Consider the following 12115-nt stretch of genomic DNA (forward strand, 5'->3'; position numbering starts at 1 on the left):
TGTTAGCATTCATAGCAAAAGGATTTGAGTATATGAGCAGGGAGGTTCTACTGCAGTTGTACAGGGTCTTGGTGAGACCACACCTGGAGTATTGCGTGCAGTTTTGGTCTCCTAGTCTGAGGAAGGACATTCTTGCCATAGAGGGAGTACAGAGAAGGTTCACCAGGCTGATTCCTGGGATGTCAGGACTTTCATATGAAGAAAGACTGGATAGACTCGGTTTGTAATCGCTAGAATTTAGAAGATTGAGGGGGGATCGTATAGAAACTTACAAAATTCTTAAAGGGTTGGACATGCTAGATGCAGGAAGATTGTTCCCGATGTTGGGGAAGTCCAGAACAAGGGGTCACAGTTTAAGGATAAGGGGGAATTCTTTTAGGACCGAGATGAGGAAAACATTTTTCACACAGAGAGTGGTGAATCTCTGGAATTCTCTGCCACAGAAGGTAGTTGAGGCCAGTTCATTGGTTATATTTAAGAGGGAGTTAGATGTGGCCCTTGTGGCTAAAGGGATCAGGGGGTATGGAGAGAAGGCAGGTACAGGATACTGAGTTGGATGATCAGCCATGATCATATTGAATGGCGGTGCAGGCTCGAAGGGCCGAATGGCCTACTCCTGCACCTATTTTCTATGTTTCTATGTTTCTAGCTGGTTGGTTACATAGAAACATAGAAAATAGGTGCGTAGGCCATTCTGCCCTTCGATCATCTAAAATCAGTACCCCGTTCCTATTTTTCCCCCATATCACTTGATTTCGATAGCCCTGAGAGCTAAATCTCTCTCTTGAAAACATCCAGTGAATTGGCCTCCATTGCCTTCTGTGGCAGAGAATTCCACAGTTTAACAACTCTTTGGGTGTTTCTATGTCGATCACCGATTCCAAACAATGACTGCTATCATAGTCAGTTATGCCTCTGAAAGATTTGGCCATCGCGAGAAAGGTAACACCAAGCCCACAACCTACACCATGAATCGCAGGGCCACCCTTGTAACGGACTATTCGAACTACTTCCCTCCGGCAGGCATTACAAGGCCTTCTATGCCCAAACCTCCATACTCAGAAACAGCTTTATTCCCAGAGCTATAGCGGCTCTGAACCGGCCCTGCTGAGTGCCCCCCATCCCCCCTGGACTGTCTCCCTCGGATGGTCACAGCACACAGCTTATTTATTTATTTTACTTTTCTTTTACATCGGTTGGAAGCTGCATACTAAATCTCGTTGCACTGATGTGCAATGACAATAAAATATATTATTATTATTATTATTATTATTATTATTATTATTACTAAAATACATCAACTGCGGCTGGAGTTTCGAACCCTGAAAAACCAGTACAAGATATCTACCGAAGAGGAGAAGCAAGCCTTGGCCGACCTACAAAACATCCCAAGGAAAATGCTTATGACCCTGCGCAGAGCAGAGTGGCACAGGAGAAGAGGAAGAGAGAGAGCTAGGTAGCGAGCTGCGTTCAATTCCAATCCCTTTGGCTTTACCAGGCGATTACTTGGGGACAAGCGCAGTGGCCACCTCATGTGCTCAACAGATGAAATAAATCGCTTCCTCCAAGACATCCTGAGCGATCCAATGAGGGAACAGGAGCTCGAACCCAACAAAGCTCTCATCAGCCCAGACCCCCAACAAGGAGGGTCCTGAGGGAGCCGAGTCTGAAGGAGGTTGAGGAGATCATCAAGGCGGCACGTTCAGCCTCTGCTCCAGGCCCTAGTGGCGTACCATACATAGTGTACAAGTGCTGCCCAGAGCTCCTTCGACACCTATGGAAGATCTTGAAGGTGGTATGGCGAAGGGGCAGAGTTGCTGGCCAGTGGAGGTGTGCTGAGGGAGTTAGGATCCCGAAAGAGGAAAACTCAAAGAACATCAATCAGTTTCAGTCAATCTCGCTGCTGAGCGTCGAAGGGAAGGGGTTTTTCAGCATTTTCTCCCGAAGATTAACTGAGTTTCTCCTCAAAAACAGCTACATCGGCCCCTCAGTGCAGAAAGGTGGGATTTCGGGAGTTCCCGGCTGTTTGGAGCACACTGGAGTAGTCACGCAGCTCATTAGAGAAGCCCATGAAAACAGAGGCGACCTAGTTGTTCTGTGGCTGGACCTTGCCAATGCCTATGGGTCCATACCGCACAAACAGGTTGAGCTTGCACTACACCGACACCATGTTCCCATCAAGGTGAAGGTCCTGATCCTGGATTATTACCATAATTTCAGGCTGAGGGTGACTTCTGGGTCAGAAACATCAGACTGGCATCGGCTTGGAAAAGGAATAATAGCGGGCTGCACCATTTCTGTTATTCTTTTTGCTCTTGCCATGAACATGGTGGCCAAGTCAACCGAGGTGGAATGCAGAGGCCCCCTAACCAAGTCTGGTGTACGACAGCCCCCAATAAGAGCTTTTATGGACGACCTTACCATCACCACAACATCGGTCCCAGGAAGAAAGTGGATCCTACAAGGTCTTGAGAAACTTATCACCTGGGCAAGGATGAGTTTCAAGCCAACAAAGTCAAGGTCCATGTTGCTGAAGAAGGGGAAGGTGACTGACAGATTCCACTTCTTATTATCCAGAACTGCCATTCCCTCCATCACTGAGCAACCTGTTAAGAGTTTGGGGAAGCTTTTTGACGCAACTCTGAAAGGCTCTGCCGCCATTCAAAAGTCCATCAAAGACATTGAAGCCTGGCTCACCAAAGTTGACATGTCAGGTCTGCCTGGCAGATTCAAGGCCTGGATCTATTAGCATTCCACCCTGCCTCGAGTCCTGTGGCCTCTGCTGGTTTACGCTGTTCCATTGACGACAGTTGAGTCCTTCGAAAGGAAGATCAGCGGCTTTCTCCTCAGGTGGCTTGGCCTTCCCCGCAGCCTCAACAGTGCAGCACAGTATGGGACCAGTAACATCTTGCAGCTCCCATTCAGTGGCCTCATGGAAGAGTTTATGGTGGCACGATCAAGAAAAGCTCTGCAGTACAGGGACCAGAAGGTGTAATCGCCTGGCATCAAGGTGAGAACAGGGAGGAAATGGAGGGCAGAGAAAGCAGTGGAGGTGGCAGAGTCATGCCTAAGGCAAAAGGTATTGGTGGGAGCCATGGCAACTGGCAGAGCAGGTTTGGGATACTTCCCTAAGACACCGGTTGGCAAGACCCGGGGCAAGGAGAGATACCATCTAATCCAGGAAGAGGTCTGAGCAGGTGTGGAGGAAAAGCATGTGAGCAGGACGGTGGGGCTCAGGCAGCAGGGAGCGTGGACAAGGTGGGAGAGCAGACAGCAGCGCAGGATTACCTGGTCAAACATCATGCAGGTAGACCTCCAGCGCCTCCAGTTTCTTATCCAAGCTGCCTACGATGTCCTACCAAGCCCAGCAAACCTCCACGTCTGGGGCAAGAGCGAGACACCTTCCTGCCCACTTTGCTCTGGAAGAGGATCATTAGAACATCTCCTCAGCAGCTGCCCAAAATCCCTTGGGGAAGGTCGCTATCGGTGGCGCCATGACCAGGTGCTCAAGGTGGTTGCTGAGAACATAGCCACTGCCATCGGTAGCAGCAAACGCCACCACGCCCCAAAGAAATCAATCACTTTTGTCAAAGCTGGAGAAAAGCTTCGACCACAACCAAAAACAAGGACAGGCCTCCTCTACACAGCCACTGACTGGCAGCTGCCTGTCGATCTGGGCAAACAGCTGAAATTTCCACAGCACATCACAGCAACATCACTCCAGACATGATCACCTCCGAAGTGACAAAACAGCTGCTCATTCTGGTGCTGACAGTGCCTTGGGAAGGGCGTATTGAAGAGGCTAATGAGAGGAAACGCTCAAAGTACCAGGAACTGGTGGAGATGTGTCAGGACAGCGGCTGGAAGACATAGAGATGGGCCTGTAGAGGCTTTGCAGGACGCTCATTCTGCAAAGTCCTCAACCAATTGGGCATTACGGGGCTGGCAAAGATGAGGGCCATTCAATCCGCAAGCGAAGCTGCTGAGAGGATTAAGAGGGCTGATCCATGGGCAGTTGCTGCTGGGACGCAAGTCGGGGCTTGATCAACCCCGGCTGGGTCGCCTGGGCGAGGGTGTCTGATGTTGTGAGACCCGAAACACCCGATGACCCCAGGTCACATCACTGAGGATGCGTCCCAGCGCATCTAGAAGATGTATCTTTCACAAAGATAAATGTGAGGTTATCCCCTTTGATGGCAAAAACAGGAAGGAAGATTATTATCTAAATGGTGTCAAGTTGGGAAAAGGGATCTGGGGGTCCTTGTTCATTAATCACTGAAAGTAAGCATGCAGGTACTGCAGACAGTGAAGAAAGCGAATGGCATGTTCGCCTTCATAACAAGAGTAGTTGAGTATAGGAGCAAAGAGGTCCTCCTGCAGCTGTATAGGGCCCCAGTGAGACCACACCTGGAGTATTGTGTGCAGTTTTGGTCTCTTGAGGAAGGACATTCTTTTTTCTATTGAGGGAGCACAGCGTAGGTTCACGAGCTTAATTCCCGGGATGGCGGGACTGTCGTTGGTTTGGAGCGGCTGGGCTTGTATACTCTGGAATTTAGGATGAGAGGGCATCTTATTGAAGCCTATAAGATTATTAAGGGTTTGGACATCCTAGAGGCCATGTTCCCAATGTTGGGGGAGGCCAGAACCAGGGGCCATAGTTTAAGAATAAATTGTAAGCCATTTAGAACATAGATTAGGAAAATACTTTTTTCACCAGAAAGTTGTGAGCATGTGGATTTCACTTCCTCAGTGGGCGGTGAAGACTGGTTCTCTGGATGCTTTCAAGAGAGAGTTAGATAGACCTCTTAATGGATAGCGGAGTTAAGGGATATGGTGAGAAGGCAGGAACGGGGTACTGATTGGGGATTGAATGGTGGTGCTGGCTCGAAGATTGTGGGGGCGGGAGGGTTTGTAGGGGAAGGGGGATTTGTGGTGGCAGGCGGGTTGTGGGGACGGGGGTTGTGGGGTTGTGGGGTTGTGGAGGTTTGTGGGGTTGTGGGGGTTTGTGGGGGTGGGGGTGTTGTTGTGGGGGTGGAGTGGGCGGTTGTGGGGGCGGGGGGTTGTGGGGGCGGGGGGATTGTGGCTGCGGGGGAATTTGGTGTGAGGGTGGGGGGAGTTGTGGGGGGAGCGGGGTGTGTGGGTGGGGGGGGGAGTGAGCTTGGAGAAAAGACGGAGAAGAGTCAGGGGGGACAGGGGGACATCACGGGGGGTGGGGGGGGGGGGAGGAGCCAGCGAGTGGGACCAGAGGAGTAGTTGCTGGAATAGGTGGTGTGATGGGGACACAGCGGGCGATGGTCACTGGTCGTTTTCCGCTGTTGAGATCAGAGTCTCCACTTTCCATTTGACGACATTGGCGACATCTCCGACTCCAGGCTGAGCTGGGTCTCCAACTCTGGGCTGGTTTGGGTTTGGTTTCCGACGCTGGGCTGCTCCTTGGAGCGAGGCTGCTACTTGGGGTGGGGCTGCTGCTTGGGGCGGGGCTGCTGCTTGGGGCGGGGCTGCTGCTTGGGGCGGGGCTGCTGCTTGGGGTGGAGCTGCTGCTTGGGGCAGGGCTGAAGCTTGGGGCGGGGCATGGTGGGGCTGGGCTGCTTCGGGTCCCTCCAAAATTACGGTTGGAAACCTCAGCCGGCCATCATCAGCTCCAGTAAAGATGCGATGGCGCAGGATGGGGCGGACCATCCCGGAGATTAACTGGGGAAGAGACAAATCCGTGGGACTCAGACAGGCAGGAGAAAAGATCGATCTGCGCACGCGCAGTTTTTAAGATTTTTAAACATCGCTAACTTTTACGACATTCAACCGATCTGAATGAACCTTGGCGCACTCGCAACACATGAGAACGGTGAGTGAACTGGTGAAAAATCGTAGCACTACTACGAACTGTTTTTGCGCAAATAGAAAGACCGCCAAACCGGAAGATAACAAGATCAGAGTTTTTGATATGTATAGATAGACACTAAGACGATCTCACTTTTTTTTTCTTTTACTGATAATTATCTTCTAATGATCTGATCTGCATTGAAATATAAAAGGACGTTTCAATGTGAATTCTTACTCCATATCTGCATTGTAGCATAAACAAAGATGTTCAAAACAAATGTGTTTTCTTCTCTCTGATCCTTTTATTTTATTTATCTATATAACTAAAAGTTTTATCTTGACCACTTCCTGTCGGCGCTGTTTATTGATTTTAGAAAAAACGCTACCACATATTGCTATATTTTGTTGCCATCTTAATCACAGTCCTCCGCTGAGGCAGCCCTGAGGATTTTAATGATTGATGAAAAATAAAAAGTAATGAATGTTTAAAAAATCTTGAGATCAGCTGATTGGTCCTCTCGCCCGTCAATCACCATGATGAACGTAACGCCCCTTCCGGGGGGCCAGGAGTATAAAGCCCAAATGGTATGAAATTGCATTTGAATTTGGTGGCCTGCACTCTGCTTGAAATGGTATGAAATTGGATTTGGATTCAGTGGCCTGCACTCTGCTTGAAATGGTATGAAATTGCATTTGGATTTGATGGCCTGCACTCTGCTTGAAATGGTATGAAATTGCATTTGGATTTGGTTGCCTGCACTCTGCTTGAAATTGTATGAAATTGCATTTGGATTTCTTGGCCTGCACTCTGCTTGAAATGGTATGACATTGCATTTGGATTTGGTGGCCTGCACTCTGCTTGAATGGAATTTCAAGGAATAGCCGTGAGTGACCTGCCAGCCCACCAGCCCTGAGTGACAGAGCTGCCAGCCCTCCAGGCCTGAGTGACTGAGCTGCCAACCTACCGGGCCTGAGTGACTTAGCAGCCAGCCTACCAGGCCTGTGTGTCTGAGCTGCCAGCCCAAGAATCCATTCAGCCCACCATGTCCATACTAGCCCTCTGGAAACCAGTCCCTTTGGCCCACAACACCCATACTAGCACTCCAGAAAGACCCCCCACCCCCTCCCCACTGGTGGAATATTGCGTTGGGGACAATCCATCCTGTGTGAATATGGGACCCGACGGGTCCCACTTGGTCTAGTCTATATAACTAAATGTCTCATATTGACTACTTCCTGTCTGCACTGTATATTGATTTTAGAAAAAACGCGACCATATATCGCTATTATTTTTGGCCATCTTACTCACAGTCCTCCTCTGCTGAGAGAGCCCCGAGCCTCTTTAAAAGAGCCCATTCGGCACATCAGGCATGTACTAGCCCAGGAGGAGTCTCTTCGGCCCATCAGTAAGTATTCCCCCTGCAAGTATTAAACCTCACCCCAGTATTTTTCTCCCTCCCTTCATTGGTTTCATGTGAGGTCCAGGCCACGATAGACTTTCCTCCTTCATTGCTGCAGAAAAAGATGAAAAATGTCTAAAATTGATTCTCTACCCTCTCTGCCTTCTCTCCCTCAGAGTCTCTCACTTGTTTTGGGCAGAATTTCTGGCAGTTTCTGAGCTGCCAGCCCACCAAGCCTGAGTGACTGAGCTGCCAGCCCACCAGGCGTGAGTGACTGAGCTGCCAGCCCAGCTGGCCTGAGTGACAGAGCTGCCAGCCCACCACGCCTGAGTGACTGAGGTGCCTGCCCACCAGGCCTGAGTGACTGAGCTGCCAGCCCACCACGCCTGAGTGACTGAGCTGCCAGCCCAAGAATCCATTTGGCCTGCAATGTCCATACTAGCCCTCTGGAAACCAGTCCTTTTGGGCCACAACATATATACTAGCACTCCAGAAAGCCCCAATATTGGAATTGGTGGAGGGGTGGAATATTACATAGATACATAGATACATAGAAAATAGGTGCAGGAGTAGGCCATTCGGCCCTTCGAGCATGCACCGCCATTCAATATGATCATGGCTGATCATCCAACTCAGTGTCCTGTACCTGCCTTCTCTCCATACCCCCTGATCCCTTTAGCCACAAGGGCCGCATCTAACTCCCTCTTAAATATAGCCAATGAACTGGCCTCAACTACCCTCTGTGGCAGAGAGTTCCAGAGATTCACCACTCTCTGTGTGAAAAAGTTTCTTCTCATCTCGGTCCTAAAGGATTTCCCCCTTATCCTTAAGCTGTGACCCCTTGTCCTGGACTTCCCCAACATCGGGAACAATCTTCCTGCATCTAGCCTGTCCAACCCCATAAGAATTTTGTACGTTTCTATAAGATCCCTTCTCAATCTCCTAAATTCTAGCGAGTATAAGCCAAGTCTATCCAGTCTTTCTTCATATGAAAGTCCTGACATCCCAGGAATCAGTCTGGTGAACCTTCTCTGCACTCCCTCTATGGCTATAATGTCCTTCCTCAGATTTGGAGACCAAAACTGTACGCAATACTCCAGGTGTGGTCTCACCAAGACCCTGTACAACTGCAGTAGAACCTCCCTGCTCCTATATTCAAATCCTTTTGCTATGAAAGCTAACATACCATTCGCTTTCTTCACTGCCTGCTGCACCTGCATGCCTACATTCAATGACTGGTGTACCATGACACCCAGGTCTCGCTGCATCTCCCCTTTTCCTAATCGGCCACCATTTAGATAATAGTCTGCTTTCCTGTTTTTGCCACCAAAGTGGATAACCTCACATTTATCCACATTATACTGCATCTGCCAAACATTTGCCCACTCACCCAGCCTATCCAAGTCACCTTGTAGTTTCCTAGCATCCTCCTCACAGCTAACACTGCTTCCCAGCTTAGTGTCATTGGGGTCCAGCCCTCCTGTGTGTACATGGGACCCAACGGGCCCCACTTAGTCTAGTATTAATTTATATGTATCATGGAGGGAGTAGAGAGGCATAACGCCTCAAATGCAGAAAATCAACAGAACGCTCCATTCTACCCCTCTCTCATCTTCCATACCCCTTTTGGTCTTACAGGCTACAGCATGGCATAAAATCATAGTGGATAAAAACAGGATGACTAATGGGGAAGGGGGCCCGAAAGAAACTTTGTACCCACGGATAAAATGCCCTTGTGGAAACCATAGAACTTCCAAAAGATGATATTAAGTATTCTCCCGCTTCACTGACAGAGACGGCGTAGTTTTCAGATCCCATTGTCTGCAGCTCTCATGGAATTCTACAGGACGTTACATCTGCTGTTAACTTATATGTTTGGCTGAAAATTAAAAGCAAATGTGCAACTTTAAAGAGCATTATTCTTGTCTCATAAATATTTTATAGGCCATTTCAAACCAACCACGATTGTCAATGAAAGACTGTCCAGCAATGAACTAAATTTGAAAAATGTAGTCATAAGGATGCTATAGAGTCAAACTAAATCATTCGGTTATGGTGTTAGTGAAAGCTTTCATTGAAACTACTTCCAACATTTTGTTCAGACGGCGTGTTTCAGATCATAATGGTTGACTGTGTTTGGGGCGGAGGGGGCAGAAAATCCTCATCTCACCTCTTGATGCCTTCAGCAATTATCTAAATTGTTAGTTCCCTAGCCGGCAGCCTTCTGGCCACTGAAATCTATTTCCTTTTTCACTATCAAACCCCTTAATTATTCTGAATATTTCAATTAACAACTGCCCCCCCCCCCCCCCCCCCCCCCTGCAAATTTAAATTCTGGATGAATCTAATAGATTATATGTACTGTTCAATTACTTAATGGTCACTTTAACCCTTCTATGCTTCTGGTATATGTCAAATGTGAATCAAGTGTAGTCCAAGTGCTTGTGCCCCAGGGAAGATTTGTTTTTATTTAAAATTTCTATGTTAATATTTATCTGAGAATTGACCTTCATTTAGGCTTTACTCTTCCTATACTCTGGGCAACAACACCAGAGATTCCCCAGTGCATTATTATTCCCCAAATAGTTAAATTAATGAGAGGGCAGACGATTGTCAAGTCCTAACCAACTGCCAACTGTTCATCTGTGTCTTGTACTTTATCCACACCCAGGTGTCCTAATATTACCAGCAGGCATTGTTAACTTAATGGATCAAGAACATGCAGCAGATGGAAGAATGAAGTGCACTTATTGTAGAATTAACTGACACATGGTAAATCTCCAAGCACAGTGCAGAAGTCTACACTGGAGGCTGCTCTAATTTACAATGTAGACAATCAATAATAACATTGACACCGTACGTTAGCTTTACAGACAACCTGCAGGAGGGAGGGAGAAGAAAATTGCTCTTTACATTTGTGTTACAAAATATAATCTTTAACAACTACTTACCAAGCCATGGATAAATATTGAATGCAAAATTGCAAGGTGCTGCAAATTTCATTAATTGATGTTAAACTCTTGGCTTCAGCTTCCCAATGAATCAAACTGTTTTCACTGCTGGTTATATAAGATGGTAAGGATTGAATAGGGTACACTCATACCAATTTCTATTCAACAAAATTAATCCTGTGTGTGAGAGTGATTTAGCAATCCGTCAGTCACTAGTCTGGCTGGAATAACACCTAGTAATACTGTGCTAATGGTGGAGAGCAATGGTTTTGCCAATATGACTCCCACCATGAGAATGATTTAAAAAAAATGTAATCAAGGCTTCCCAAAAAAACATTTTATTTTTATTTCCTGAGATTTCAGGAAATTCCCAGCCCCCCTCCTTTGGCTCCCGGGCCCCCTTTTGAACCCCGGGTACGTTGTGTTCCCTGCACCCCCCTCTCATAGGCCCTGGTTTCCATTCCTTTGCTAATCAGAGATGACTGTGCGTTCTCTCACAAGGCACCGCTTTTCTCTGCATTGTTCCCAATTTGCTTCTTTGCGAGATACATTAGGGCACATGGTATTGGGGGTAGAGTGCTGACATGGATAGAGAAGTGGTTGACAGACAGTAAACAAAGAGTAGGGATTAATGGGCCCCTTTCAGAATGGCAGCAGTGACTAGTGGGGTACTGCAAGACTCTGTGCTGGGACTGCAGCTATTTACAATATACATCAATGATTTGGATGAAGGGATTGAATGATGCCAGGAGTCTCCAGCATTTCGTGTCTATCTTCAGTGTAAACCAGCATCTGCAGTTCCTTCCTACACGGGCAGCAGCATTAATTGCTGGACACTGTGCTCTCTCTGTGAACTACACACAAATTACAAAACAGCGGTAGGAGAGAATACAAGGTAAATGCTGCTCGGTAGCCTGTTCCTTCTATTGCAATTACTTAAATAACTGCAAGTAACGTTTGCATAAAATGAGGAATAGTATTAAGGGCTGTCCCACTTAGGAGACCTCCACAGCAACCTCTCGTGACCTTGCCCGCCACCCATGGTCGCTGCAAGGTCGCCACGAGGTCACAGGAGGTTTTGGTCACTCTCCCTAATGGTCGAAAGTGGTTTCCGCATGGTCGAGGCTTCATCTACGTTGCTGCATTTTTTTCATCATGATTAAAACCGGCCTCAACTAAAAATAGGTTACCATTTGGTCAAAGGCAGGCAGTCGAATGCAATCGAAGGCAGCCATAGGCAATCTCCTTCATTGACCAGCAATTTTGAATGGCTCATTGGAGTTTCCCGACCTAGAAGACCCACCGGTAGGTAAAATGCCCGCTAATTTTATTATACTTCTGTAAACTGTCTCCCCCCCTTCTCTCCCCTTCTCTCCCCTTCTCTCCCCTTCTCTCCCCTTCTCTCTCCCCTTCTTCTCCCCTTCTCTCTCTCCCCCCCGCTCTCTAAAGGACACCGTACTGTGGCAGTCGTTTACCTTAATCTTCATCTCGCAGACAGTGCTACTCCGCTCTCCATTTCCCCCTTCGCGAGGTGTTTGTGTGTGTGTGCGTGCGGTCTGTAGATACAGCTCCAGCTTCGGTCGATCCAGCTCGTGGTTTCAACGAGGCCGGTCAATCCAGCTCGAGGCTTTCCAGGCGAGTGTCCTCGAGCTTGAAGGTAGAAGGCACTCTTCTGGACACGCGGATTAGGTCACTCAAGTGGGACAGGCCTTTTACAATACATGCTTTAAATTATTTTCCTCTTGTTTCATCATGAAAATAGACTGTGAAATATGATTTGTCTTTTTTTAAATCTCATATTGGGATTACAGTTATTGATTTAATTTATCAAAGTTAATTATACCGACCATATTTATCTTACTTTCCCTGGTACTTAATTTACCAAATAAACTCATCTTGCTTTAATCACAGATTTTGTATATTCAAAATTTGTTCATCAGTTTT

At 47.6% G+C, this 12115-nt stretch overlaps 1 pseudogene; it reads left to right on the forward strand.

Annotated features, from left to right (window-relative positions):
- Positions 1–887: 887 nt before the first annotated feature.
- Positions 888–4081, forward strand: LOC116971742 (annotated as a pseudogene).
- The last annotated feature ends 8034 nt before the right edge of the window (positions 4082–12115 follow it).

This window comes from Amblyraja radiata, chromosome 4, assembly GCF_010909765.2.
Source record: "Amblyraja radiata isolate CabotCenter1 chromosome 4, sAmbRad1.1.pri, whole genome shotgun sequence".
Taxonomy (NCBI): Eukaryota; Metazoa; Chordata; class Chondrichthyes; order Rajiformes; family Rajidae; genus Amblyraja; species Amblyraja radiata.